At 41.7% G+C, this 25542-nt stretch overlaps 1 long non-coding RNA gene across 1 annotated transcript in view; it reads right to left on the reverse strand.

Annotated features, from left to right (window-relative positions):
• LOC144389001 (uncharacterized) overlaps positions 1–22362 on the reverse strand; it is a 34577-nt gene extending 12215 nt beyond the window's left edge. Inside the window, exons 1-2 of the long non-coding RNA XR_013453318.1 lie at positions 22127–22362; positions 9428–9510 (exon numbers count right to left, since the gene is read on the reverse strand). This is a non-coding gene — a long non-coding RNA (uncharacterized LOC144389001). The remainder of the gene's footprint in view (positions 1–9427; positions 9511–22126) is intronic.
• Between the last annotated feature and the right edge of the window lie 3180 nt (positions 22363–25542).

A 25542-nucleotide genomic window follows, 5' to 3' on the forward strand; every position in this document is an offset into this window, starting at 1 on the left:
TCTGCTTGATAAGAGGTGGTTTTGACTGATAATTCCAAAAGTACGGTAGTTCCTGTTCTTCCCCTCTCTCACCTACACACACATACACAGCGAGGACAACGGTCAAGGTCGGGACGTGTCTCACTCTGCACCGAGCTCCGCAAACTGCACCCAGAATAATTTTCTCAGAAATACACCATTTGCCTAGAAAAAGTGTAGAAGAAAAAGAAAGGTCATACAACTTACCACTGTTGTACAAAACACTAAATTATTCAGTGACATTTTCCCCCGAGGCTCCTGGAAATGTTTCAAGTAGAGAATTGGACTTAATGAAGAAGCCGCTAGCTTAATTGCTAAGGACGGCGGTGCGATGGGGCAAACCGTCAGCCCAAAGATCCCCACGTCGTTGTGTTGCATTGCTTCGTTTTTTTCATTCCAAGTGAGACACACTGAAAAAATCGCTGCGTCCCCGGAGAGGTGACCTGCTTATGTAGTGTGCTTCCCCTTTAGCCTAGCTGTGAGCCATTCTCACCTGTCAGATCACTGCCTGTGAGTGTGTGTGTGTGTGTTCACGTGGCGCTGCGTACCGGTGTGCGCTCGCGTGTGTCGTTTTTTTCCCTTCCCTTTTTTTATACAAGAGGAAATGCATTTTTCTCAACCTTTGTCAACAGCCCAAAGCCATTTAAATCAGGCTTACGTTTTTTTGTCTTCCTATTCTTCACTGTCTCTTTCCCGCACAAACACACGCACGCACACACACACCTGCACGTATTCACAAATACACACATACACACACTCCGCTCCACAGGCAGTTTGAGAGGACAATTATGTCCATAGTTACCGCAGTAATGAATGAAGAAAGTGCACTCAGAAATTTGAGTCACTACTCTGAGGTGTATAATGTATTCTTGACAATAAACTAAATCGATTTGCTTGAGCAAGAACGTGATGTGTGCGCGTGCGCGTGCGCGTGCGTCCACAATGTTATTGACACAGTCTAGCTCTCAAACATTCAATCAGAAACAGAAAATTGAATGTTCTCTATCTTCCACGGCGTAGCTCAGGAGCAGTTTATATATGTAAATGCTACTAGCCTTAAATCTGCTCTCGATTCATCTAACTTTACCATTTCGTTCTGCTGGTTTAGCTGAGTGTAATCACGACACTGATTGGTATTTACAGTGGGACTTGTTATTTGAGGTGTTGTCGGGACGTGCAATATTCATATTCATATTCATTTAAAAGACGCTTATACGGTGGTGCATTGACACGGAAGGTAATGCAAATTGGTAATATGTGACGAGTTCTAAATGAAATGTCAGAATTTTCCTTTTTACAACAGTTAAAAAGAAAACCTTCTCAGATGCAGCAGAAACTTTGGTAAGTAGTTGCACGCAAAGTGTCAAGTAAAGATGATATTGGGTTCTGCGGCAAAAGCAAATGAATCCAACATCTAACGTTAGCAGCCGGAACACAAAGCATTCTTAAGGTAATTGCTTTGAAAACATTTAGGCTATTAGGGTCAGAGCGACATCACATTCAGTTATTCAATTAATGTCCGATTTCAGCCAACATAAAAAATAAACCAGTGCTCAAAAAAATATATATTTCAATGATCATATCATTTTGATATTTTAGATATAATAGTAACCTTATCAATACTCTTACCACCTAATGGTCATTGCTGAATATTGTAAATACCGTGTTGATGTCTCAAAAATCTTGCATTAATTATTAGTGTTGATAGTATATTTTAATGAATCTTCAATGTTGTTTATGTTTTATTTAACTTAATTGATAAAATATAATGGGTTTTTTTTAATGTAGCGCAAAAGCAAGAATAAACCTTCATTTTTTTATTGGCTACAAAACAAACATTTAACAAAGTAGCAACTTCACATCGTTTTAAAAGAAATCCCCAATGTCTGTGCGAGGCGGTTACAGTGTGGTCAAGTAATAAAAACACTGGGCAGAGGTTGGGGGAAAGTGCGTCCTTAAGTGTCGGCGGTTGGATGCGATCTTCCGTCATTAGCGTGACGCTCCGACACGCTGAAGGCTCACTCGCCGACCTTCACACCCTCGCGTTTCACTCGGCTGCATGAAGGGCACACTTTCTTCCTGTGTTGGCAGGGAGCATTGGTGTTGGTCATAAATTGAGTGCCGCAGAATCTAAATGGACCGTTTGATTCCTCTTCGCTACGTAATGAAACATGCATGCGTTGGTGGCTTGTTTTGAATCTATACGGCAAATTGAAACACAAGTATTTGTATTAAGCAGTTACATAGATTTTTGATTCTTCTTCTTTCGGGTGGGCGTTTCATTTGAATTCTGACAGCACCCCTGACACCCTGTATTGACAATGCATTCCTTATGTTTGATTACTTATGAGGAGGAACGAATGGCATCAGCTGGGAATTGTGCCACTAAATCATATGGAAACAAACTGAGTCAATATTTGATAATTGCCTTTGTTGGCAGGAATTTCTCAAAGAAAAAGCCAAGATGTACCTACAATATTCACCGTATACTCTATGAGCATAAATAATACAATTAAAGGAGAAACTCTAAATTACATGACGTGGGAATGGGGGGGATTTGTTTTGCCTAGTTCCGATTTTGAAAGCTAATTAGCCCGTGCCCTTGACTGTCAGGTATTTGCTATTTAATGATTATTTTTGTTGAAAAGCTGGAGCTGAATGTGTGGTCTTTTCACCTCCAATCGTCAGCATTGGATGATGTGCTGAAGGTCATACAGTTTTTAGAAAACAATGCAGCATTTTGTGGTCATTTGTCATGAGAATAACAGTGGAGAAGAACATCAAACATAAAAAATAAAAAATAAAAACATTCTCAAGCTTTTGCAAATTAACCACAAGAGAATTAGGCTTCGGTTTGTATTTTGAATCCAGCTAGATGTACGAAGGAAGTGTGAAAACACAAAAAGATACACACAAGAAAAAAAAACAAAAAACTTCATTATCATTATGTCATTTTGTGATTAGGCCTCTGTGGTCTAACTGTTCCAGAAGCAAAGCTCTATCCCAATGCATCCAGGGAACAGCCCCCCTCACACAAGCACACACACACAAACACACACACTCAGACACACTTCGCCTTGTCTTGCCAGTTGAAGTCTCTCCCGCCTCTTTCTTTTCAGGCTTGGCCAAGAGAGTGTTGAGGAGACAGTGTGTAGAAGCGCTCCGTTATCCCTACGTACCGCCTTGCGGGTTTGAAGATGCATACTTTTTTTACACAACAAGGATCTCCATGATGGCTCTCTGCTTTGAGTAGCTGTTAATGCCCTTTCTTGCTCAGTGGTTTGTTAAACTCATTAATCTACAATGGATGGGTCGGGGGAAGAGGAGGGAAGCTTCAGAAAACAGGGGGAGGAGAGAAGAAAGATGAAAATAAACTAAGCAAAATAATTCTACTCTATTCTTTTGTGGTAGATTGTCCTTAGCCAAGGCAGAGATTTGAGCAGCACCTGGCCACCATGACGGCAATCCTTTATGTCTTGTTCTGTCTGTCTACAGCCAGCGAAGACAATCGCCTGGAAATGACTTTCTCATTCTTTATGTAACATCATCTCTCCCTCATCATGATCTAAATGGGCTTGAAAAAGGATCCAATCCTTTCCACTTTGATTGCCACACTGATTTGCTTTTTCATTTTTTGCAGTCGTGGCTGCATATCTGCACAGACTACGAGAGCCTTTCAAAACGCAGCAGGAAGTTTGAATTAAGGCCCTTGTCTCGGCCGTGCCTTGTTGAAACTTTGCATGCATATTTTGCACACTATTGCATATTTATTCGAAGCAACATAGCTAATGCAGTGACAAGCTCAATGGGGTGACACTGCAAGTTTGATGAAACATTGAATTCCCCAAAGAATTCCACAGAAAATGCAATGCTAAATTAGCTTACACATTTGATGAAACAAAACAGATGAATCGGGACAAGTTCTCGCTCGGTGCCTTTGGGAGTGTAAAGCATGAACAGACTTTCTACATAAATTTACATATTAAATCAAATTGTTCCGAATTGAAAAGTATTGCATCCAGAGTAGACTTGTTTGTGTTTTTCTTCTGTTCCAATCACAAGAATGTGCTTTGACTATTGATTGCGATGTTAAAATATGTTCGTTTTGTAACCAGCAAATCCAGGAAATTAGGTTCGGATTAGCAATGACGCAACATCAAAGGAAATGCTTTACACAACTGAAGAGTTTTGAGTAAGAAGCCCGTGGGATGCGACGAGCTGAAGGAGACAAAATCCACAACCTACAACATCTCTGTGGGTAATTAAGGGACTTCGGGGGCTTTTGTCTGCCGCAAATGAGTTTGTCATGTACGAATAAGAGCAAAACCGTCTCTGGATTCATTAGATTCCATATCCAAACAGAATAATGAAGCAATATTCATGTGGTTCTCCCGTGTTCATGCTTTTCACTGATTTCATAAAATCACTATGCAGCGGAAAAAATCCCGGTAATGGCTTGTTACATTGTGGCCCAAGTTATCAAAGGAAGGTTTATCCAAAGGGTGTTTACGAGTATGTGTTTTTTGAGCTCAATAACAACAACAACAGCACAGAATGAATTTGAAAGAAAATGTCCTCTTTTTTTTTACAGGCAGTAAATGAACCCCTTTGCTGGAGACGGATATCACGCAGACATGTTTGCCATTGTGCACAAACATGTTCAATGAGATGATGGTTGACAAAATATTTGCAAAAGCGAGACTTGCTGTGATCACATCAAGGGAGTAATGAAGGTGATGGTAACTCGTGCTAATGCTGGCACACGGCAATGGATCCCTTGCTGGGTATTTAGTGCTCGGCTTCAATTCAATGTCCCTTTCTGGCTTTGGGGATGAATGGAGCTTTACTACTAACTCTCTTGCATAGCAATGACACAAAAGGGACACCAGGGAGGTCTTGTATATTTCCCTTACATCCTTCTACCATCCACTCTGAAGGCTAACTTGTCTTGTCAATATGGACACTGGAATGCTTTTATACATGTATTATAGTTTTAAAACTCCCACACTATTTAGAGTATTTTTCATCATTTACTGACTGAGGATGACATCTTAAAGAACATTAACAACAAATGTTGATGCGACACATTTACTGGGTGCGCATTCAACATTTCAAAGTATAGCAAAGATCAACCCCAATATCAAAACCTTCAGTTGAAAGGGTTTTCCTGATCACTCAATGAGGCACAGTTAACTTGTGCACAAAGGTTGTTGTGCAAGGTCGTCCACTAAGAAAAGTGAATGCAGTCCTGGAAATGCGCCATTAGCCGTTATGATCAGACTCAAAGCGGCATCAGTATGTAGAAGAAAGAAAACAGCAGTTTTGACAAAAGGACGAACGGCCTAATAAACGTACCGAAGCAAAGCAGACCGACCCCTGCAGCAGGTACCGGGCTCGCTGCTTTTAGGCAAGAGCCAGTCCTTTCTGATCTGACCCTCGCCGTCACCCCCCCCACACCACAGCCCTCCCACCTTCCACGCTCCCCCACCCACCCACCTTTACCTGAGCCTTGCATTTCCCAAGGGGCGTTAGACTCGCTGGCCCTGCTTGATTTAGGCGGGTCGGGTGTCAGTGTTCGCTACAAGCCCACGGTGAACCATGAATAATGGATCTGCCACGGGTCTGAGCCCCCCCGGGACTCCCAGCTGCCCCCTTCCCCTCACTCTGGCTGTGACTGGAATAGTCAATGTCCCATTAACAACCGATGATTCATAAAGGCTGTCACTGCCAGTGTACAAGATACGCCGAAATGTTAACTGTAGTATGCAGGTAGAAGAAAAATATAGCGGAGCGATGCACAAAACTTAAAAACGAATGAAGACAAATATTTCTATGAGGAATGCTGTTACACATCTGGGGCACTGGGCTTCAAAGACCAATCAAACATTTGGTGTTCTAATTTATCGAGTATGTTATTAAGCATTTTGGCTGTCGATGTATTTTTGACCTATAAGTAATGAAACAGTTTCTTGCATGAAGGATTTAAAAGACGTCCAGCTTCTCTGTTATTCAGGTCATGGAACTCAGAGTCCCGCCTCCCTGTAGCTTGTTTGCAGGATATTTTGTCGAACCTGTTATTCAAAGTTTTGTCGTTTGGTAAGTGCATATTTGAGTTTTATGATGTACGATGGACGGTTTCATCTGTGCAAATGCAGGATTTTAATTTAAAGTGTATAAAGGAGAGTGCCTCTCATATCTCCTTAGAGGGGAAATAGAGGGGAAAAGCATGTTTCCATGCTACAGCAGCGGCCGTCTAGGGTTAATATGACATATACATACCAGCAGAAAAAACATTGATGAAGGTTTATGTGTAGAAGAATAAAATCACAATAAAGTGAATTCTTTTGTACTTAAAAATAGAATATGGTATATGTCTGAGTGTGTGTATGTTAAACAATGATTTAGAAACCAAGTCAACTGGTAAAATTCGTCGTATTTGTAACGTATTTGGAAACAAACCGCTTAGTTTGATTCAGTATCTACACAGTCCTTTGAAATTAAAAAGCTGCAGGCGTGAGATTTGATGAAACACCGTAAACAACTTCTCTGCAGTAACAAACAGATAAAATACATAAAATACATGAATATGCTTGTCAAAAATGTAAAGCTCCATATCCAAGCACTGTTGAGATGCAGGCATATAAATGCACTACTTACAATCACTTTCACGCTAACACGTTCACACATTATCCTCAAAATCAAAATGCTCAACCTTTCATTGAATTTTTAAGGTTCAGGAAGGTTGCAAACGGCTTCCATTAATCCGCTGCAGCTAAAGCGTCCTGCAGGTCTCACTTACTCTAAACTCCCTTTTCATCGAATCAGGATACAGGTGCTCGATCCCACAAAATGACGGACGGAACAGAATCCAGAACGGATATATTTTCCTTATTTCCATAATGTTAAGATGAATTAACATTTTTTCCATGTTTAGTATGCGCTTGGTTTTGCAGAATTATGCCGCCCAGGTAGCCAAGATGCAAGAAAAAACCCTTAAATTATGGCAAAGCACGTTCCTTAAAAAACACACATCCGCAAAGGAGCAGGTCACAGAGTCCAGCTTATTATCAGCATTATTAAAATGACCCCACATTACTCTGGAGTTCTATCATGCTAGTAATTGTGAGCATGTTAAAATGACAATCAAGTGAATGCATTATTTAGACAAAAAAATAAAAATAAAAACCTTTCAGGCATCACAAAGACCCGAGACACTTTTTCACAGTTTTAGAAGCAAATGTTTTTTCACAAACCACCACTAAAAACATACAGAGCGGCGAATCCATTACTAAGACTCTACGTTGAGCCTGCGATGGCCACATAATCCCCTTTAAGTGAACAGCTAGGAGGGCAAAAACAACCTGTCTGTCAAATTTCCTCCCCACTCGTAACGGTGAAAAGGAAGCATTTGGGGATAATCTGCCTTTTTTTGGTCGATACAAAGAAAGCCAAAGCTGAAAAACATTAAGGATAGCTGTGCAGTACTAGTGCTGGTTGATGGTAATTGTCACGCCTGCATACAAAAGATACGACTTAACAAAAGGGTCAATTCAGACAAATTGGCTCTTATACAGGTCAGAGAATCATCCAAATCAATTACTTAACCCTAACCCTAAACCCTAACCCTAACCCTAGATTACTTCTAATCTCAGATGAGCATTTTAACAGAGTTCCTGAGGTGCAAAGGCCTGGTACACAACATGTCCTTGAAAGGCGTCTCCTTTTCCCTAACCATAACTACCAGTATAAAGCTAGTGCAGGTGAACAGCAGGTCCGAGCTAAAACCAACACATGCATGGAGAAAGTATGTCAGAACAACATCAAAGGAACTGAAAGTCGAAAGTATTTCCTCTAATGAAATCCACGAGTTAATGTGTGCTATGTGCATTTATTGCTATACTTATAAATGGTAAACAGCACAGTTGGACAGGGAAAGGCTTTGTCCAATCAGCAGGGCGAGGAGTTTAGACGCCGATGGCACGAGATTGAGCAGGAATATGCATGAGCTCTATCTTTGTAAGCACCAAACTGATAGAAAGAGATTGGCTGGATACAAACACCCGTTTAACATGTTGCTAATAAATGCCACATAGATATTACACCAGTATTACAGCTGAATCCTTAAACAATCCAGTGGACGGACTGCACACTGAATGGTAGAAAACACCCGATAGACACTGATGAAGAAATTCTGCCGGTCTCTTTATTGTTCCGAGAAGTGAGCTGAACGGCTGAGAAATTGATTGGCTAGGTGTAAAATTAGCTTCAGTAAGATAATGGCGCCGGCCAAACTAAAACCTGTCATGAGAAATAAAAGGAAGACAATGAATGTCTAAGTGCCAAATGTTCTTATCAATACAAGCTAAAGGAGCTACGGGCATAATTGCCCCGTTTATCAGTTCTATTACAGGCTTTCCAGAGGCATCAAGCGAGGGCAATAAATACCCAGGTAGTGTGGCGTTACTGTGCAATATCCCATCTTACTTGATAGATCTCTAACAAACAGTGCATCCCTCACCAAAAAGAATAACCCAATCTTTTCAGGTTGCCTCCTCGATTGCGACGTCTAAAAGCAATCAGCAGGAAGGCCTGATTCATGCTGCTGTCAAGATCCTAATTCACACCTCACAGCTATTTAAGGACAGTTTCACTGTAATGTCCAACATTTGTGTGTTGTAAATTACCGGTATTTGTCTACACTTGGGAGTGATGAAATCGCTTCATTAATTAAATGGCATGTGATTTATTTCAAGTCTGTGGCTCAATGTGTTGTATTGGATTATAATGTGAATCGGCAACGTTGCTCAATTCAAATGAAACATTTTGCAAAGCGAGAAGTAACACAAGAAAGAAAAGAGGATACTGATTCAATATTTGCCAGCATGTCGATGTTTAGCGCTCATCTGGCAAACTAAAACATTGAGGTTGAGATCCAACAAAGATATGGCCAATAAAAACTATTAAAGGGGTTTTATTGTCTTTACGACGATGAAAACAACAAGCCAGAACAATCCAAAGTGTGGAAACAACAAAAGAACACGCAATGAAGCTCCCAGAAGATACCATCCCTACTTTGTGCTGATAGAGACAGACTGAGAGAGATGATGAAGCAGGAGAATACATGGAGGGGTCCCATAACATCTCCTAAATGTTATGGAGTTGGGTTTCTTCATTTTAGGTAAACTTATGTGGAACTTACTTAGCAATCCACTGCTTTCATTCTTCTTTCAATCAGCTGGTTTGTGGCTGCAGCCACCTTCTGTCCAGCTATTGGTTACCATCACTAACATGAGTCTACTTTTCACAAAAACACAAATGATTGATTGAACCAAACAAGCTGTGATCAGCTGCCTGTTTGCGCAGGAATCTATTCTACTGCACACGTTTTGCTTAATTTGAATAGTTGTACCTGGCAAACGGAGTCTGGAGCAAGTCGTTGTCAAACGGTCCCGTGACTGTGACGCTATCAGCTCTGCTGCCCGCTCCGGCTCACTGAAAAAGGAAACACAGGGAAGCCGTCGGTGCTCGTTGGTTTTTCAGAATGCCCACATCACTTTAGGCTCTCTCTGACGCACGGGCGTCTTTCATGCTTACAAACGCACACAGAGAAGTTAAATGAGTCCAACCTGAGCCACGGGTATAAAAAAAAAAAAAGCGGCTTGTTCACAGGTCGCCCAACCTTATGTGATATACATAAGTATACTAGTGTGTAACTATAGTAATGTTTTCCTTCGTTTTTTACACTGAAACCACAGAACTGAGCAATATCTGCAACAGTTTGAACATTTTGTTTTTCCTTTTAGAAGAAAACAGTAGTGTAGCCTTACGACTTGATCCTGACTGCAAAGAACTGCAAATTTGTAAAACATTGCCGAGGACGAACTGATTTTGACATTGAGTGTCATTCCAGAGCTGAGTAAGTAGTTACAGGGAAAAATGGCTTTGAAACCGAGAGCTTAGTGATTGAAAGGAGAGGAGATGATAAAGAGGACCACGGCCGCGATTAATATAATTTGCTGGCAATCCAGGTTTTGCTGGTTTTTCCAATCACGGGCGGAGCTCGGAGCCAAAGCGGCGCTGCGATCTGGGGCGGCTTGGAAATCCCTCAGCTCAGAAGTATTGTTATGTCTCTTGGGTATTATCTTACAAAGCCCATTATGCTGCGGAAACAAAGAGGAGACACAGGCCCAGAACTGTAACTCCAGTGTGGAAGCTACACAGAGACACATTGCGCGCAAAGCGGGCTTAATCTTCACAAAGATATGTATCATCAGTACAAATCCCAGCGTGTCCCAGGATTACGGGTACGCGCACGCAGCTGTGCGCCATTAAAAAAAAAAACGATGTGACGTCTTCATATCGGAAAATCTCTGAGACAGATAAGACCGGCAAATTTAGCAACGTGTAAACAATGCATTAAAACGCCCCCCCCGCCCCCCCACCCCCCCAACTCTCACAGCCCAAAAACCATCCAAGCTTGTCACTTCTCGTGGATGTTCAGTGAATTAAGCCAGTAGAGTCATCATCGCTGGTGCTGTCGGAGGCATATGTACTCGCTCATTTGGGTGCGCGCGCGGCATCCCATCATTTCGCTCAGTGAGCCCTCGTGCTGCAGCTTAAATACACGAGCTGTGTACAAAATTGCACGACGCCACTGCTGTTATGCAATTAAGATTTAACTGCCAGTGGCTGGCACCGCTCGCTCGTTTGTATATTTCCACCCCGAGCCACACCCAGTTCAAAAGGCGAGCACAACGCGCGGACATTATCAAATTGGTGGCTTTTTTCCGATAACGGGTGTCATCTAATCTCCTAGTATGGAAACAATTGAATTAGAAGGCACTGAATGCGGACTAATACCAACTACTGAAGCTGCATTGCTCCCAAAAGGGGAGCAGATTTCCCGCTCAAATCGACACCCCCACAGCAACTGCTCACAGATCCATATTTCAACCAAGACTGCCGTGAATCTTCATCTAAAAGCTCGACTTATCTATGTTTTAGAGTCTAGTCTGCAAGTGAAAAGAGCCGCGGCTCACTGGAGAGGGAACTTTCCCGACCGTCTAACGTTGTTGTGTGAGCCTCTGAGAGATGTGAGGTTTTTGCAAACGTGGGAAGGAACATACTCCTGTGGGTGTCATGCAGCACGTGATCCAATCTGAGACGGATACCGTCGCCTTTTCCTCCTCTCGCGGTTGCTTTCATAGCTTTTAAGGATTGAAGTACAATTAGGGTTACGTTGTTGTTTTAAATGCTTTTTGGCTTTCCGTATTTGCACTTATACTTTTTAATTGTCTACGGTTTTTAAGAAAGGGGACAATTGTTATACACGGTGAGGTCGGAATAAGTACAAGAAAGTAAAAAAAGGCAATTTGATGTTGGTGTTTGAACTTCTCAGTGTTATTCTGCACATTAAAATGTTCTTTCAAGAGAAAATGAGGTTCTTTACCATACTTGTTTTTCTAAAACTGCAGAAAGTCCCCAAGCAAGAATTTACGGGGAAATTAGGAATATATTAAACATTAAAAAGAACCCTGCAAAAAGCAAACACTATCCTTTAGCTCCTATTGTCTCTTCCATCACCTCGCTAACTCCTTCATTTCTTCTGCATTTCAGCCATTAAACCAACAAGACTGTTCAGTTTACTGGTTTCTTGTCAGTCCACTTCTCTTTGTCATGCTCTCTTATACTTCAACAACATATTGGACCACACTTTGTCTCCCCATTATCTACAGATTAAGAAGTAAAATAAGTAAATGTAATACTACACATGTAAACAAGACAATCTTTCATATTCAACAACAAATCATGCAAATAGTAGGATGGTGACAGGAATGTAAACTAGTGAAGGATAATATCAGTTGACTCATCACTATTATTTAATCCAGCATTTAGATTGATGTTAGCAGAAGTAAAAGCAGCATATTCTCCATTTAAATGGCCTGTAACAGGTTCACTGTGAGTCAGATTTACATAATAAACACTCTAGACCACTTTCATCGGATTTAGAATTTCATTGAACGGTTATGCTAAATTAATTAGATAGAGACCATATCTGTACTATGATGAGTTTATCAACGTGAATATTCCAATGCAATAAATGCTTTTTTATTATTCCACTCGCATGTTTTTGGGATCTCCTTTGAGATGATAATGTGCATGATTAAGAGAATAGCTCATTTTGTTTTTCACTTTTAGATATTAAAGAACATTTCGCAGCATAATAAACAACACAAATGACTTACAACATCCGATATAAACAACTTTATTTGATGAAATGGTTTGACTTCATATGCAAATTCTTCACATTAAAGCCAGTTTGCCATAAAATAATTCGTAATTTGTACAAGCTCTTCCTGTATTAACTGCTAATGATGGAACCGTCACAAATATTTACATAAACTTAAAAATAAAAACACTAATTATTTATTTGAACTGGATGTGCTTAATATGCAATGTGGTAGTGGTTACAATTCAGTTTATCTAAAAATGCTGTGGAAGGCGTGTTTATTTTGTCCATGGGTCATGGCTGCAAGTACACACTAAAAAGCGTGTAAGACTATGCATTTTTAGTTGGAGATGCGAGAAGGAGTAAAAGCTGCACTGCTTACGTGGAAGAAGAAGTGATGGGCCAGACTCTTCCGCCAGAGCTTAAATTGGACAGTGGAATAAACGTTAATATGTCATTGCTATGACTCCACATGGCACCTCTGTGGCCATTAAACAGACAAATGATGGTGTAGGAGCAGAGTTGAGGCTCTTAGAAATGTTACAGCCTGTTGCAAAAGACCAAAAGAACCAAGAGAAAGGAGCACAAACAACCTCCATCCATTCGTTTTCCATCCACGTTATCCCCACGTAGCACAGCCAAGCATGCATCAAGACGAAACAGAAAAACACATGCATACCGACAGGAAACTTTTTTCTCCAACTAAACCGGATGTCTTTGGACAGTGAAAATGATAATAGAGCAATGGTAGGAAACCAACAAAGAGAGACATAAACCGCACAACAAAAGAACAACAACCAAACTGAACAACAGATACAGACAGAGGAAAAACCCTTTGTCTCTAATTATATGTGTTATCGCTATTCATCCTTTGGTTTTTGCACTTCATTTCACACCACGATAGACACTCAGAGAAAGTGCAGGGGAAGCAGTGGAGTGAAAAGTCAGGAGGAGGTTGGAGTGGTTGTGTGGGGAAAAAACAAACAGATGACTTTCACCCAGGGGACCTGTCTCTGTGTCAAGTGTAAAATCAAATTGATGTATTCATGTTGACTACTTCAAGTCGACTACATTTGTGAGATAATGAGTGATAATGTAGCCGCAAAAAGAGATTTGCAATGAATAGATATAGTAGAGCACCGGCTCCCTGAGCAGAGAATGACGTTGGCAGTACAATATGCATTTGAGCGTCTGTGAGTTGTTCTGCACTGTGCTCATACTGTTGCTCTCGCTGACAATCCTGACCAATGGCGTCGTTGCGGAAGTATGATAATATTAGCTCCGCAAGCCGTGGTTTTGCTGTTCACTCCGTTAGCAAGACGTTATATATCGCCTTGTAGGAAGGAGATAAAAATACATGCAGAATTCTGTTTTGAGGACCATTTACTCATGTACGTAACTCCATTTAAATCAAAAACTTTCTTGTTTTAGAGGGTGTAAAATAATATTAACAGGTCAACTTTCTTTAATGTACAAAGCCCTAAAATAATTTGTTATCTAAATACTGTAACAGTATTTAACAGGTGTAACAGGTGTCCAGAATGGAAAAAAAAAGTCTGGTGAGGAGATTTGCGTTTTGCGATGCCACCGTGATTCTTCAAACACTTTGCGCACACTTGTAGGATTGTAAGATTTCTCTTGACGCCAATCTTCAAACAAGTCGCCATGCCACTAAATCCGACGCACTGGCGCTTAAACCCAAACCATTATTTCCCCTTAACACTAGTCGTATGAATAGATACCGTTAACCGCATGTTTTTTAACTGCAACAGTGCGTCTGCATGTAATGAATGAGTTGAAAATGAGAACAAGTTAGTGATTCAAAGTGATTTGCATGCAAACTATAATCAAGTTTAAAAAGATTCATGAAGCAAGATGAGACTGACTGCACAACACAGAGAGTGAAACTGAAAGAATACAGAGGCTGACGCCATGCAGTGTTGTCATAGAAAAGGTTACTATGGACACAATTTGCAAATATAGAAGTATTGAGTATTTTAACTTAGACCGTGTGATGGAATCAAGGCACAACTAATGTTCACCGATATCCAGTTACGATGCCCTGAATGCAAAGACTGCCAAAATGTTCCACACTCCACATCAATTCCCAATCATTTTATTCAATTTTGGTGGCATTTCAGCAAGCTCATGCTGCATTGATCTGTCCCATCACTCCAGAACCCAAAAGTTCACAGTACAATTAGAGCATTGAGATACAATTAAATAAGTGATTTTCAGTTTAATACCGGCTTCTTATTGTCTGCTTCTAAGGGAGCCGTGAGAAATATGTCAAAGTTCCATGACTTCTTAACAATACAGCTTTTTCTCACACCATATTAGGGAATGTTATCGAATATTACTGAATTCTGGTCAGTTGTGTAATTTATGCCTTTCTGATTGAAAGCAAACAAAGAGTTATAACTCTGCATTATCAGCTATTTGTCTGAGCTGCCGAACTCAAGGCATTGTTGTACAGCACAAACAGCCAAGTTGATGGATTTCTGACCATAATGTCTGATGCAGTGTGATAACTCAAGCAGACTGACCCCAGTGCATGTTGGTAGCATCACATAGTGAAGCCTGAAGGGCTGGCATCGAGCAAACACGTCTATAAATGATCACAAAGGCGCATCGATGGCCTTGGAGATATTCCTTGTACATATGTACAGCGAGGGAGAACAAGTATTTGGATCACTGGCGATTTTGCAGGTTTTCCACTTTCCCACAAAACATGAAGGAGTCAGTAATTTTTATCATAGGTACTCTTCAACTGTGAGTGACGGAATCTAAAACTAAAAAATATATTTTTAAATATAAATCATATTGTATGATTTAAAATATATATATTTTGCAGTTTTGCCTTCTAAATGAGCAATCTGTATTTTTCTTTTTAAAGCAAAGTTCGTTTGGAGTTCTAATTGGTTGGGCAATGCAATGCTAAAGTTCCTAAATTCTTTACCCAAGAAGGAAATGTTTTCACAAGGGAAGAAACTTTTGGATCTTTCAGCATGGCTGAAGTGTGTGTGATGTATTTGTGTATGCACATGCACATGCATAAATCTGTGAACATGTTGTTGTGAGAGTGTGCTTTTCTTTCTAGCTTTGAGAAAGCTTCCTTTGCCCAGCGAGAGCTAATACTGGCGATCCCAAGAGCGTTTTCTCAATATATAATTCAGCAAAAACATGAAAACGGTTACATTTTGAGCCTTTTTGGTGTTTGTGTATGTTTGTTAGTGGGTGGCAGAGAAGTGGAAAGATCATCAAGAGCTATCTCATGAAACCATTCCATGTTTTCATAAATAAACTAAAACTAAATTTCATCACCCGTCTCTTTACCAAAGAGGAAAATTGAAATTCACCATTAAACATGTAATCCTTGTACCACATCATAGTTTAAAAGACTTTTGTTTCTGATGCCTGACTGCGATTTGCCCCAACTGCTAAGAATCACTTTAACAACAATAATTTAAGGATGTCTTTTCCATTATGCTTCTATAAAGTGGCGACAGCATCACATTTGTAGACGGCTTAGTTCCTCTTTTAAGGGTCTGTAAGCAGATTCACTACTTTAACCAGACAGAAGTGACGTCCATGCAAAGCTGCCCCTTTAAACACATCGGCCAAGATACTATGATAATATTATACATTATAACAGTGTGTAATAACGTAACTACATATGAGTTCAAGATCATGCAAACACCTTTTATAATGATAGAAATACAATTTAGCATACAAGCTACAAAGCATATGAAGCTGTTGGCATTTCCAATGAAATTTATATTAACCACCCATTGCTCTAACAACTGGTTTACGTGAAATGATACAATAATACCACTAAGTGTAACACAATGTAATTCACTTTACATCAATATTTGGAATTCTGTGGATTGCTGTGTGTACTCCACTCTATTATATGTTTGTATTTGTCACATTTGAGACAAAAAATATGATTATGTTATTGCAATCAGTCCCACGTTACAAAAAAACATCATTACACTTGAGCTATTCATTAGCCACAAGATTAAAGTCCTGCCAGAGTGAAATGAAACTGAGAAAGAGCCGGAGCGAGGGAATGAGACGCAGGAAGACAAAGACGAAAGAAAAGTGTCCAGAGCCTGAATGAGCTGCTCGGAGGAGCAAACTGTCTGTTGCTAGGCTGCATTACCGACACTGAGTGAAAAGCTTTTCAGCGTAATTATTAAAAAATCCAGGACTGACTTTTTGCTCATTCGCCCATTGTCTTATCCGTTTATTCCAACTCAGGGTCAGGAGGTGGCGGAGCACGTCCCAGCCTCGGTCGGACAGAAGGCTGGAAAATGCCCCCTGACAAGAAAACCTGTTCGAGTGGACTAACACGCATAAACCCTCGCGTGTGCTCACATACGCATCTGTGGACATTCTGTCGTCAACAATCAACCTAACATGCATGAATTTGAACCATGGCAGGTAACTGGGGCAGCCGGAGGAATCCCAGGAGTGTGGATTCCACTTGCTCTTTGCACCGGTTTTAAACGCTGAGCCAAAATGCTGCAAGATACAAACACTGTTTTTTAATGAACAAATGCTTCATTATACTCAGGATTCGTTAATGCAATTTCATTTTCAATCATACGGGAAAAAAGGCCCACAGCTAATATCTGCCACTTTAGCTTCCGAAAACAATTTGGCTTTAAACTTGATGAAGCATATTAACTGATTGGGATTACTTCAACATTGAAGTGTTGCATGGGTTAGTTGGCGAGTCATTGAGAGAGCGCTGTCTCTACTATTATGAAAGTACCTGAGTCACTCTGTCTGTCGTTGAAGGTGACGGCGCTTCATAAATCTAATTTCAGGGACACTCATTGTTGATGAGCATCTTTAGCTTGTGAAAATGTCACCTCGTGCAGCCGGGTAGATAATCGGATATGAGACAAGAGCGGGAAAAAACATGAGCTTCTCAAACAGTATGAAACTGCTGTTTACTGGCACCACACTCCCTTAAAAACCAGAGGTTAAAAATCGGCTACTCTTGAGTGTTGATGATTTACTTATTAAAATCTTCCTCTCGCACTGTGTTTAATGCATAAACACGGCAAACAAACAAAACACAATAAAAACGTCCACTTCCTCTCGTCACCTCTCAACTTTTGTTCATATTAATATTGCAAACCGAGAAATCCCCTTGTGTCTCAAACCAATTCTGTGCATACGAGCGTGCACGAGCACGAATGTGTGTGGTGATACACTGTATGTGTGCGTGCGTCTGTGTGTGTGTGTGTGTGTGTGTGTGTGTGTGTGTGAGACTCACATCAAAAACGTACCTCGGCAGCCTTCATCCCTCCAAAGCCGACACTGATGCGGAAATACACCAGCGCATAAGCTCTGCCAGCGAGGTTACGCCAGACTCCGAGGGGGCGTCTTTGTGAACCGTGACATCCAGGTGAACAACAGCCTGTTTACAAAGCAGTTGTTCTTCCCACTCCAGTGCGAGAGGCACAGACCTAGAACGGCAGACCAGCTACAGAAGGCAGATCGACTACCTGGAATCCATCACTGCAGATGGAATCCTGCCTCCAGGAAATGCACGTGCACGTTAGGTGGTGAGACAGCGGAACAAACAGCGGCACAGTGTGAACAGAACGAGTGTCTTTCTTCAACCGTCGGCGGAGTACAGTGCAACAAGTGCGACGCGTTCTAAGCGGCTCGGCAGGTCTTGTTATCCTGAGCCGTGTACATGTTCCAAATCGCAGCCACAGTTAAAGGGGGATGAAAGGATCAGATCGTGGTTTTCAAAACCATCAAAGTTTACAAGTCTGTTTTTCCTCGGGTCTTTGCGTTGAATTATGAACGAGCCTTTCTCAGCAATGCATTAGTTTCCCTACAAAAAAAAAGGGCCTATCGAGATTTTGATTGAGATCTCTCCATCTGGTTATGCTCCTTTGGCTTCAAAAGGCAGATCTCCTATAGTGCATCATAAGGACAGCACTCACACAGTTGTTAGTTTTATCCACTTCTTCCTCAATTCTTTGTCTGGTTGGTTGGGTCTGCAATGATGTGTAACATTTTAAAATGTAAATCCCAATAGTTTAAGGTCATTGATGCTTTTTTTGCTTTAAAAAAATGGTGTAGTCGCGGGTTCTTTGTCCGCTGGTGGGCGGAACTGCCGTGCGCAGCGAGTGGTGGGCGATTGCCGCTTGGTGACGCCTGGGAAATACGTCAAGAAGGACAAGTGCACGTAATTAGGAGACAATCAATTTACAAAATAAAACAATTTTTATTTAAAAATTTAAAAAAGAATTATAATAATTCCCTGTGGTGCTGTCCGGCACCAAATGGCCCAAGGACCGGTTCTGGTCCGCGGCCCGGTGGTTGGGGACCCTTGCTCTAACACGCGTGCAGCAGTAACGAGATATAACGGTGTTACGTTTCATCACAACAACAAAAAAGCATACAAAACTGGGTCTCTGCACCAAAGCCATAGTCCTCTAAAATTGTTTGTTCAAAGTGTTTCCAGTAACCTTTTCCTTGAAATAAGGTACAAACATGGCCGAAAGAACCCGCCATGGAGCCTGTCCACAGCCCTCGGCTCTCTATCACCTCCTACCTGGCCGTTCCTTCACAGAGCTCAAGAGTTAATATGGTTGATTCACTCCCTGCCCTGAGGGGGTAATGAAGTGACTAAGGGCTGACCGTCCCTGACCGGCAACCAGACGGCAGGTGAGAGCAGTCAGGAGTGCGACTGTGAAACGGTATGTGTGTGTGTGTGTGTGTGTGTGTGCGTGTGTTTGAGAGAGAGTGTGTGTACTGGCTGAGAATGAACTGGCCACCTAACCACAGGTCCAGATCAATTAGTTGGCCTAATCGGTCCCCTCTGTCAGCCATAAACATTCCCTGGTTTATCCCGTTATCTGTCATCTTTACTGCCACCGCACCACCATCTATCAGCCTCTCATCCTCTCTCCCTTCTCTCCCTCTTTCCCACTCTCTCTCCCTACCTACCTCCCTCCCTTTTTTTTTGGCTCTCCCGCATTGTCCGCTCTTCCTTCACGCGCTGCATTTACGCTCCGGCTTGGTAAACGGTAATCAATGTCTCACAACGGTGGACTGCTTCATCTAAATGATTTTTCCAGGAGGCTTGCTTGAGAGAGAGAGAGAGAGAGAGAGAGAGAGAATTTCTACTGTATGGACACATACGTATTTAAAAATGTTTTGTAAGCATCTATTTGTGTATATTTATGATTTTTCTGTTTGTGTGTGTGTGTTGGTTGGGATTGTGTGAAAACGCCTGCCTGGAATTGGGACTGGATCCAGAAGCTCACAGTAATGCATTGACTTTTGGTACATAAATCATAATCAGCTCATTCTGCCATCTGGGTTACTGCTACATGGCCCTTGTAATGTACGCCCTGGTTAGACCACCGGCTGAATAACTCAGGCTCGGATACCGAGCACACATACGTGGCCGTAATGGGCAGTAAGGCGGTAAACACATTGTTTTTTTTTCCCCACTCGTTTTCCTTTCCTTGTCATATTCCATATTCAGAACCACCTACCAGTTGAAAGATGCATATAGTTTCTGCCAAATAGTTGATCTTACTTTTAAATGTGTTAACAGAGCCCACTCTGACTCCAGTTATCATGGGGTTGGTAAATAATGACAAAATCTGCACTTGCACAGCATTTTTCCTGATTAATGTAAAGATAAAATAAGATGACACAATACATCTTAATTTATTCTGGTAGTTTTGGCACATGTGTTTAGTCATTTTTACGTAACAAAAAAAATGACAATATACTATAAGATATGCATTTTAGATTAATTTGTTGAGAACACGATACGAGATGTTGGGGAGACTTGACATCTGTAAATGTGCAAATGTGTAAAGCAAATTCTGCCTCCCTAAAGCTTTCTACATACATTTTTCAATTGTAATCTGCAAAAATCAATTCTCCAAACAAAGGGTCAGGTAAGGTTATGCACCCAGATCCACGGCCTTTCTGATAGATTCATAGAGCAGCATCTAATTGGAAACTCAAAGCGATTCATCGGTTACGGGGGACAAAGGGCATTCGTCTCAATTTCACAAACGCCAATTAGCTCGTGATAAGTGATAAACTGAGGCACAGGGGGTGGTCTCACAAAACACACAGCTCCCCGTGCACGCACGCACACACACATAGACGTGTGCATTTCTGCACAGACAACCACGGTCAAGAAAGCCGACACATGGACACTCAAGCATTCACGCCAAGGTCACTCACTAATGTCCAGTTTAAAGTGGACTGAAAGCCAACGGTCACAAATCTTCTACTAAGATATCAAGCGTGCACGTAGAACTCCTGCTGTTGGGAATAGGTTGTATTTCATTCTGAGGTGTATGCCTCAGATGCCAAAATATTATTCTGTTGGGATGGAGTGAATTTGATCAATGTGTAGGTGATGCATTCATGGCAGTGAAGCATCTATGAGACTACGTGAAGCTAAATCACATTAGGCTTTTTGTCTAACGAGCTAGCATCCGTCTGCCCCATCACCGACTGGCTCATGAGTTTAACAAATTATATTAAAGTAAATTTAAATGTCACGTCTACAAATAGTCTGGGCAGTTGGTCTGAAATAAATTGAAGGCAACAAATCACAATGAAAGGTTTAGGATTGAGAAGGAGAGAGGCATAATTCAAAGACACTGTAACAGTAAAGCATGTGGTACAAAATTTGGATCATGTCCAGAAAATTCTCTTAAACAAACAGGACATAAATAGTTGTTGATGTTAATTCGATTTTCTTTTGGATTAAATCCACATGTAGATTAACTATGTTTAAAATACTAAATATATAGGAACTAACATAATTGATTACTATCAAATGAATTTGATTTGAAGAAAAAAAAATATTTGTAACTCTTCTCTGTTAACAAGACTGCAACTTTTTAATCCACAACATCTCTGTGAAGGATTATCACAAGGCCGGATGAGCACAAATCCAACGTATTGTTTCCCCATGAAAAGCAACTATTTAGATGACAGGATATGCTTGGAAGTCTGCATTCATTCATTCAGCAGCCGGGCTTGTTAGCGCGCAGTGGCACACATCCAACTTTCCCAAACGCATCCTGTTGGCGCATCAAGTGGCCGCAGTCTGCGGAAACGCGTTCCAAAATGCGGGAGACCCGCGTGCGTTCATTCTCCTCACCCTCTGAATTCATCCACACCAATCGTGCGTCGATAATTACAATGCCCGGCATATTCACACCCATTTCATCCCGTTGGTTGTAGATGAAAACGTGTCAATTGTTCAGAAGCGACGTGCCACACGAAATGCATGCGCGCACTTCCACTGCTGCCCAATCTCACCGTGGAGATTTCCCACAATAAATGTAACGTTACGCGACGCGAGTATCACAGCAGACATTTCCCCGGCTCGTGTCACCCGTCGGAAACCATTTCCTACTTCGCCCGAAACCTGAAAACCATCATTGTCCCGTTTACTGTCTAAAAACCATTTGATGTGACCACCGGGCGCAGTTGTCATCAGCGACTACACTTACCCTCCTTTAATTGCGTTACAAGTTGCAACAAGTTAGGCGGAGATGTTCAGGCTTCAAGTGAAGATGGAAAATGGTTCAATGAAATGCAAAAAGACAGATCCGCGCACGCATACACACCGCGCTGCGTGTGCACTGTCAATGCATTTATGCCATTTACCTCTATTTTTGTGCACGAGAGAAAAAAAAAAGTCCTAACAGTGCAAAGGCGAGAAGCTTTCCGCGAGTCCTGGCGGAGTTGTGCGTTACGGGACCGAGCCACGGCGCCGGGAACTTTCCAATTATATATAATTTTTAAAAACACCCGACAGCCAAAGTCGTCCCCGTGCTACCGTGCGGCAGAAACAAATACCTTGTGCCTTGACAAGTTGCGGTGGGATGGATGCAGGGACGGCCACTCAACTCGCAGCTTCCTCCTGGAATTAAAAGGTGTACGATCCCCTGTGTGCTAAAAAAGAAAAAAAGAAACCAAAACCCCAGCAGGGATAAACGCCGTGCGCGTCCTCGTCTAGCACCTCCGCGCTGCGCACCGAGAGTCTCCGCGCACAGAGGAGCGCAGCGAGACCGACGTTTCCAAAGCCACTCTCGGAACGGCGTGGTGTGGAAAGCCCCTAGTGGTGATGGAGGGAACCTGCAAAGGATGAGGTGGAGAGGAAGAGAGAGAGGGTAAGGGGATCGTTGGAGCCACCAAAGGAAAATAAAAAAGTAATAGAGAGGCATCTGGTTAGGAGCTGGCTGCTTCGGCACATCCTGTGAATTGATGTGTGACTTCGACTTGAACTAGACTTTGGTTTTTGGCACGAACGTTATAATTACATTTAACCGACTGAAAGAGACAGATTTGTTTGTGTGTTCAGAAAGCAAACATAAACATGTTCTAATCGGGTTTTAAACTCGCATTCCTCTTCGCCATCATTTTACTTCTCGGTGAAGTCTAGAAAAGGGCTTTTGTACGTTAAAATAAGTCAAATTGTCGATGCAACTCAATGTGCTACAGGCCTTTAAAAAAATCACTGGTTAGAGAAAGTCCATAAAAAGTATTTCGAGTTAATAACCAGAAGACACTGGTAGAGTGCGAGGACTTGCAGAACTGCAGTATAATTGGACTGCGGCGAAGTCGCTATGAAGACGGTATGCAGATGGTATTTTGAAAGTTGAAAAGTATGCCTTTCCTCTTTGAAGCGGATCGACCTGTGAAGCGCTGCGCGTGTCTGAGAAATATGAAGTGTGGATGAGAGATAAGAGCGGAACAGAGAGACTGACACAAAGAGAGATCACCTGCCATCACAAGCAGCTGGAGTCTCTCAGAAGCTAAATCAGGGAGGTGAGGGGGGTCAGAACGCTGACGTGGCCAACGAGGTTTTTAAAAGCCGCGGTCACGGAGAGGTGCTGAACGGACAACGAGAGACGCGAAGAGACGGAGGAGTCAGGGGAGTCAGGGGATGAGGGCGAACGGAACATGCTGCCGATGTATTTCTTCAGCCTAATCCCAAGTAAGAACGTCAACACCGGCTGGTTGTAAATTAAGAACTGTGAATGCATTCATCTAGTGATTCAGTGATTTCCCGGCGGTATTTGGAAGCCTCGTGTTAAAATATAGGTATCTTTTCTGAACCATTACTGCTATTTAACCTGATATACTTTCCTTCAATGCTAGATGTACCTTCAGAGTTCCAATACTTTCCATTAGGTGTTCAAATTGATCTGACCTCTGACAAGTCAGTCAACATGATATTTTGTCCCATCGCGGAGAAATCCGTTTATTTTAGTATAAATCGTCACTCGTATTGGAGTTCTGTGAAAGGGCGGAATCAAATAGTTTTGATTGAATATGTTAAAGCTAAAGCTTTTTGTCTTGTAATCATCTTTTCCCTTGTAGCCCAACCTTTGCAATATGCTTCAGTATACTAGCTGTCCCCGGTCATTTTACAGCTCCTGGGATGGAAGTGCTGACTAAGGACATGCCTCCTGAATATTACATTTTTCCTCAGCAGCGAGGTGTTAAAACACTGCCCATGCCCAATCGCTCAAGCCCATAATGGGAACCGGAGACCAGCACCTACAAACATAAATATCTTTGGATATACTACTGTTGGACACAACCAGCAGAAGATCGATACAGGGCTGTGTGATAGAGGAGGAGAGGACGGGAGAGAGTGAGGTGAGGTACCAGGGGTAAGAGGTCCAGAGATGGAAATGATAATAATACCGGCCTACTTCACCAGTACAATACTCTATCTCGCGTGTTTTTATTTTGAAGGAAGGTACTAGTCAAAGGTTACTGTTTCAATCTATTTTTCCTGCCTCTATATAGCTACTTTGTATTGTAGCCATCTACTGTTATAATTATATCCCTGCTCACGTTTTCAATATTTCTTTAGCCCGGTTCTAAAACCAACAGCCCATTAGGTTGCAACCACTTTACAGTGACCCAATTACTGCATCATGTCTTCTATATTTGAAAACAGCTGTTTTGAAACCCCTCTTGCTCACAACCCAACGACATAAATCAACTTGGCATCACACCCTGAACAGCACAGAGCAGCTACCGGCAACGCTGTAACTGCCAGTGAGAGGGTGAGCTGCTGTTCAGGACGCTCTGCTTGAGTCAGCACCGTGGACAATGTTCATTTCCAAATGGACGAGAGCTGCGTCCAAAACTGATCTCCAGTCAGCATGTAGAGCTCCTCATTTCCACACGGGAGCCTGCAGGAGGGAGCTGCTTCAAAGTTGTTCTCACATCAGCCCCGTTGAATCCTCCTTATTTCCAAAGCAGTAGAGAGAGTGGCTTGAAAGCAGATTGAGGATCATGGACAACTTCCCATTTTGGGAGGGTAGACTGTGGCTAGAAGCTGAATCCAGCTGTCAAATGGAAGAACGTGGGAGAGTCAAAGCTGCTCCCAAAACAGGGGACAACCCTTCATTTTTTTTACCTCAGAGATAACGGTGAAGGTTACTTGAATGTGGATCAAACATCAGGCACAGGTTCCTCTTGATCTCATTTTCCAATAGCATGAATGGCATGAAAGCTAAGAGAAGAAAAAGATGCAGCAACAAGGTAACAAAATAACTTTTTTTTTAAAGCCAGTGGACGAAACAAAGGCGAAAGCATAACATAGAAGATGTAATGCAATAACTGCGATGGTAAGTTTGTCCAAGAAAGTGACATGGATGATAATGGAAGGATTTTTACGACGTTTGCAACAAACCCTTGAACAAAGCTTGCCAAGGTTCAGAAATGAGCAATATTGTTTCCTTACAGCACACAGACTCCATCACATTTAAAAAAAAAAAAAGTAATGTATTTTGTCTGTGCTGTGTGTCGAATTAGGAGGCTTTGACTCATTGAAGGTTCCCTCTTGCCATTGCAGGGCCATTTTAATTCAATTACATTCCAATCCAATAAACTGTATTTATCCCTGCAGGGAAGTTTTCATGGTGGATAAAAATATATTAAAAACACACACACAGTATTAATTCAATAAGTTGAAAGTTTACAAAAGACTCAATCCCCAACAATAACATAACTCTAACATTTACCTATGCAAGCTAAAAGAGATATTTACATTTAATAATTTTCAATCATGTCTCGAGACTGCACAAACACGATTAGCAGAATGCAGAGATTTTGAGATCGATAAGAGGTTTGGTTACACACAAGCAATTTAGGACCAGAGGACAAAGACAAACAGGGCCCACATCAAGCATTGGTTAATACCGCTGATATCTTGAGAGATTAAAACAAGAAAATCACTGGAGCAAAAGCGA

The sequence above is a fragment of the Gasterosteus aculeatus genome, chromosome 17 (genome assembly GCF_964276395.1).
Source record: "Gasterosteus aculeatus chromosome 17, fGasAcu3.hap1.1, whole genome shotgun sequence".
In the NCBI taxonomy this organism is placed as follows: Eukaryota; Metazoa; Chordata; class Actinopteri; order Perciformes; family Gasterosteidae; genus Gasterosteus; species Gasterosteus aculeatus.